We start from the raw sequence: 6,040 nt of genomic DNA, 5'->3' as shown, positions 1-6,040 counted from the left end.
TTAAGTACGTTTAATATCAGAAAGTTGCTTTTGATATTTAAGTACAGTAACTATCAGCAGATACTCTAAGAATTTTACTTACATAATATTCTAAAAGGTGACGTTGACTTCTACCAAAGTCATTTTCTGGTAAGATCCTTGCACTTTTACTCAAGTATTGCTTTCAAGTACTTTATACAAGACTGGCAACTAGTAACTAAAGCTGTCAGATGAATGTAGTGGAGTAAAAAGTACAGTATTTCTCTCTGAAATGTAGCGGAGGAGAAGTAGAAAGTGGCATGAAAAGAAGACTCAACTAAAGTACAAGTACCTAAACATTTTTACCCAAATACAGTACTTGAGTAAACGTACTTAGTTACATTCCACCGCTGACATTCTGATTGTTGTGCTAGAAATGGTCTCTTGTGCAAACAGTCGGTGGGGGTAAACAGCTTGTTCTCACTGAACTTTCAAGGGCTGCAGGAGTGTAGCACAACATCCTGGGCCCTGTAGAAAGGCATTCTCTATGGGCCCCTCCTCACATCCACAGCTATTCATTCTACCATCTTTTTGGGCCCTCCTCACTTGAGGACCCTGGGTACTCAGGCCCCTTTCCACCCTCAGTCCCACACCCCTGAAGGGCTCAAGTGATGAAAGCGTGACATACCAACAAAAATGGCAGATCATTTGGGCCTCAGCAAAACTTTCCTAAGAATAAGCAAGAGATAATATTGGCCAGGAATGTACACACAAGTCAAAGACAACTGTAATGTCTACACCATGTGAATGTATTGGTGTTGACCATAGACTGTTAATATTAATAGACAGAGCATGTGTGATGTCACCCATTGGTTTGTGGAGATCTGCTATGAGTCGTCCAGTTTGCTGTTACGGGCGCAGCCATCCTGGTTGTGGATGTGACGATTTTAGATGAGAGGAAGGAGTGAGGGAGGAGCTGCTTACACTCTACGTTACATTACACACTTTCACTGGCAATCACATCATAGCCACGTTTCATTTTGGCGTCACTTTGACAGAGAATAACTTTACATCTGAAGCGTTTAAAGACTCTATTTGTCCATTATTTATTTCTAAAGAAACACGACAATGTATAAAAGGCTCCATTACCTTGTACCTCACGTTATGGCTCCGTAGCAGACGTTTTTATAAAAATAGGCTAACGATTGGGTCATAACCACGAGACTTACTGTCTCATAGTAGAGGAATTACCGTATAGTACAGGAGAAGCTTGCAGGCAGTTTGGACTTACATTAGCTGTTTAAGTGTAATTACTAATGTTAACTATCATTTTAGTTAGCAATAATTAGCCTGTGCCTATGTTATCTCCTTAGATATACCTACGCTCTCCGTCTCTGCTAGATTGGGAATGATTGAGATTTCTCTTGGCACAGCTACCAGAAGACTTCCAACTTTCAGACACGTTGCTCACGTCACATCTACGTCATCTCTCTCAGTTGGAGGCTGCTCAGTAACGCTCACCGGAAAAGCGCTTCTAATGGCCTTCACTGGTCTCCGTCCAGAGCAACGGGATCTGTTGGTCCATTCTTATATACAGTCTATGCGTGAACCATGGATGTATGGTGGCTTTTAGACATGGCGCTCTTCCTGGGGGCTTGACATGAACACAATGGACCTTTTTCACAGCAGACATTTTGACTTTGACATAGTAGGAAAAGCACAGCTGAAATTGATAACCTTAATGATGGCTCAATTCCATCAAGTGTCCCAGTAAGCTATTTCAGTGAGTCAGCATGCACAATACCAGGACCTCTCCTAAGTGGAATGCAGCCATCATTAATGGTTTTGAACACACCTGTGCTTTTCCTACTATGACATGTCAACATGTCTGCCTTGAAAAAGGTATATATATATATATATATATATACATATATATATAGTAGCGCCAGCAGGTAGCGCTTGTGTTGTTGAAATGGTCTAACCACTTTCATTAAAGTAGAAAACTTGCAACGATAAACAAGGAGAGATTCTTGAAAGTGTGAAAGAGAAGTTATACAATACAACGCCGTGGAGCTGCCGACCCCGTCTAAATGGCGTGTGAATGGAATATTACGGTGAGTTAGCTTAGCTGCTAGCTAACAGCAAATTAGCACTATCGGTGTTGTTAACCTTGACAATTGTTTCTTGATTTGTATTTTAAAACCAGTCGGAATTAGCTACTAACCTGATGAATTTACAAAGGGTATGGTTGGTTAATATTTAAATTGTTGTCATTGTACATTTAGGAAAATTTTAACTTAGCTGTTGGTTAGCTAATTCAGCTACAGACACGTAGCTGAATAAACTGTATTTAACGTCCTTTTGTTGTGACTGTGATGTTTTCTGTAAGCTAGTCAATTAAGATGGACAAATAACATTGAGTTTAAGCTAAAATGTTTAAGCGAAATGTGGTTAAAATGTGTAGTATTTAAGAATATGTTGTATCCTGAGGAGAAACACAAGTGAACTGAAATGAAGTGAAATGTTACATACTGCCTCCTGGATTTCATCTTCATCGTCACAATCTTCCTACCGCTCACTAGGTTTCATCTTCATCGTCACAATCTTCCTACCGCTCACTAGGTTTCATCTTCATCGTCACAATCTTCTTACCGCTCACTGGATCTTCGCCATCATCATCTCCACTACTCACAGGATTTTCCTGTCATCTACTCCATTCTCTGAGGAGCCAGGATGGACAGTTGTACCTGCTAAGGGTGGTGATAGGAACTTGAGTGCACTCAAACTAATGAAACGGTTGAACAAACAAAGACTGATTTAGTATTCCCCTGGTTATCTCTACGAAAACCTGTTTAATTCTGAGATCTCAGTTTTTGGTTAATTTGGTTTTATATTTTTTTATTTTCTTTGTTGGGTTTTTGATATTAAAGTTGTGGTTGAGTACATTGGGTTTGAACCTAATTGGCCTATCTACATTTGATTACCATACTGAATCATTTAGTTTAGCCATGCTAGACTTCTGGTAAAAGTTTATTTTGCATAATCTCAAGTTGAAAGTAGTACTGGTTGTGGGTGCAATTTGTTTCATGCCCAAGGTACGAGTTAAATGAATTCTGTGAGCAAAATGGAAAGCATAGTGCTGTATATTAACATACATATGCAAGGATGTTGTTCTAACTGAGAGGAAAGACAGGAAAAAAACTAACACTACAGTTAAACGCAAAGTTACTCTGTTGTTGGTGTGAGTTAAAAAAAAAAACTCAGTCACTATATTATGTTTGTAACTTGAATCTTGTATCGTATTGTCTTGCTCTTTTTAAATACATAGTTGTTTAAATAAAGTAGTGCTGGTTGCTTTGCCCAGTTTCAAAGTACTGCTCTGCATTTATTTGTCTCCCCCACCAAAAAAAAGCGCTCCACCCAAAATAATTAGTGGTGAGGATGATGAAATACCAGCATATTTCTAAAGTGATACTCAAAGCTATTAACATTTTGATCTAATTTTCATTCAGTATCAAGCATATTTCTAAATCACTTTATTTTTGTTGGCGTTGCTCTGCTGTGCCAAACTGTATGTAAAGGTAGGTCAATCCAAAAGCTAAGATATTAAAACACAGGCCAGTTTGAGTCAAGCAGGAACTGAGCATGCTCTGCGGATCACTGTGGCCACCCATGTTCAACTATTGCCAACATTTTCTTTAATCAGTGTAGCCATTGCTTTCCTAAGCCTGGCCAAAATTCAATCATGGCTTTGACACTGTCAAAATGGAACCCCCCCATGGGGCCGAGCTTCGGCCCGCGATGGGGTGTCATGTCCAAGCAGCAGAGGGCTATTGGTGAGCGACCTGACCTCCTGATCTCTAATCGTCGTCCAACTGCGAAGCAGAGCTTTAGGGTAATTCCTTCCTGAGAGAGAGAGATGTAAAAGGCCAAGGCAACACCGGGATCTCAGATTGAGGACTTTGCCCCTCTCTAGTGTGTGTTGCAATGATAGCATCCCCTGGCTTCATACAAAAGTGCACAATAGAGCACGGCCAGGCAGCGCTGAGAAAAAACTCTCCTTGGCCCCAAGACTGCATAGTTTGTTGCTCGGGTGACAAGGCCCTGGTCCATTTCCACGTTCTATCCCTAACTCTTTCACAGCTTTGCTAAATACCCTGCCAGTGAACTCTGATGTCTTCAGGTTTGCCAAACATTCACTTGTTGGCTAGTAAACCCTTATTTATTCCAACGCCTATATAAGGATTTAAAATGAACTCCTTCACTTTTAGTTTTTCCCCATGGAGCACTCATCAAGTTTTATTTACCAAACTTTTTGAAAAGAGCTGCAAACATTGCCATCTGCTTGATTTAACATGAACTGAAACGCATTCTCTTGGGATAAGTGCACCAACTTTGACCGAAATCTTTCATGGACATTCAATGTTGTGGGTGCTGGGTGGGGCGGTGACGGTATCCATATCACAAACAGAGGGCGAGAGGGCTGAGGATGTGAACGGCAAGCCAGTTCTGCTTGAACGCGTCTGAATGCAGGAGAGGAGGAGGAGAGGAGCACACCCTGTCGCCTCCGCAGTTTGGAAACCAAGCGCCCTGAGCTTTCTGCTCGCACCTCTTTTCCCTTGCATTGCTCCCCCTTTCTCTATCTCGCCCGCCCCCGTCTCTTTATATGTCCAGCTGGCATCGCCACAAAGACTCTGTCTCCCAGTTCCGAATGATCCTCAAAACCCCCACATGCTTTGTTCTGCTCATTTTCCCACTCCCCAGAGACAGGGTTTAGTAGCAAAAATTGAAATGAGGAAAGGATAGAGGGAGCGAGTAAGACGTGGGGGAGAGAGCGATTAAAAAGGTAAGGTAGAGGGAGAGTGTGAGAACGAGAGAGTAAACCAAAGAATACTGTCAGATCTTCAAGACGAAGACCTCGGGGATTCAGATTCCCTGAGTTTGCAGACTTCAAGACCGCCAGGAATTGATGTAAACAGCTTTTGTATTGTGACCTGGACATATAAACTGCAGCTGAGTGTTCTCAAAAGGACAAGCCAAAGTGAGAGAACCAAAACAGTTCTGTTGAAGTTAAATCTTAGCCAGCTGAACCTCTCTTTCCAGTTTCAGTGCACTTTAATTGGCTCGTCCCCCAGTAGCCACTTTCTGCGGGGGCTAAGATCATGTTTTGTGGTAATCACGCGGTCAATTACAGGCAACAAGTCCCTCCAGGTTGAAAGGTTTTGGATCTCCTGTCCCACCCTGCTGGAACCCCCCCTCCCCAGTTCCCTAGCTTGTGTGAAATCATGCGGTGGATTGTTGTGCAGAAAAAGGACCACAGTATGGAGATGTGGGCTGGAACTAATAGGATTGGTTTTGATTCATTAGATTCTCTTTCATCATCCTGGTTGGAATTCCACTCCACGTCTCCTCGGGCTTCACACTTTTAAAATGGAGGTGGGAGGGGGGGGCAAGTGTTTATAATTGAGCCTCTAGACTGCAAACGCTCATTACTCTCTATGGAATCATCTGCTTATTCATACCCCATGGAATCAGCATCATAACCATGCCGATGTAGCACTGTGTTTGTCAAAGTCCTGACAACACAGCACAGAGGATGATTCAATGGTTGGCAACATGCGTAACCAAAATGTAGAATAGCAATACACAACATCATAACATTGTTATACATAATATATATAACAACAATTATCTATTTTAATAATTAATAGGATTATGCATTGGAGAATGCCCAGATTAAGCTCCTCTGGGTTTTTTTTGCATCCCTCCATCACATCGTTTATGTGTATATTAATCTGTAGTATTTGTATATCAGTAAACCAATAAACTAAACTAAATAGCAAAAAACAATGATACTATAGCTTCTAAATAACGTCTCGCAGATAAATCTACAACTGTTGGTTACTATGTAATGTTACATATGCTGTGAAGGAAATGGGGATGTTTGACAAAGTGGCAGCCCAAAGCATGCTGGGCCTTCATAGTAGACGTTTCCTTTTTCATAAAAAAAAGAAATCACCAGCCCAATCCTCCCTTAAACATCTACACACACAAACTAACCATGGACCTTGCTACCAGCTGA

Source organism: Sander lucioperca, chromosome 13, assembly GCF_008315115.2.
Source record: "Sander lucioperca isolate FBNREF2018 chromosome 13, SLUC_FBN_1.2, whole genome shotgun sequence".
Lineage (NCBI taxonomy): Eukaryota > Metazoa > Chordata > Actinopteri > Perciformes > Percidae > Sander > Sander lucioperca.
This window is presented reverse-complemented; position numbering follows the sequence as displayed.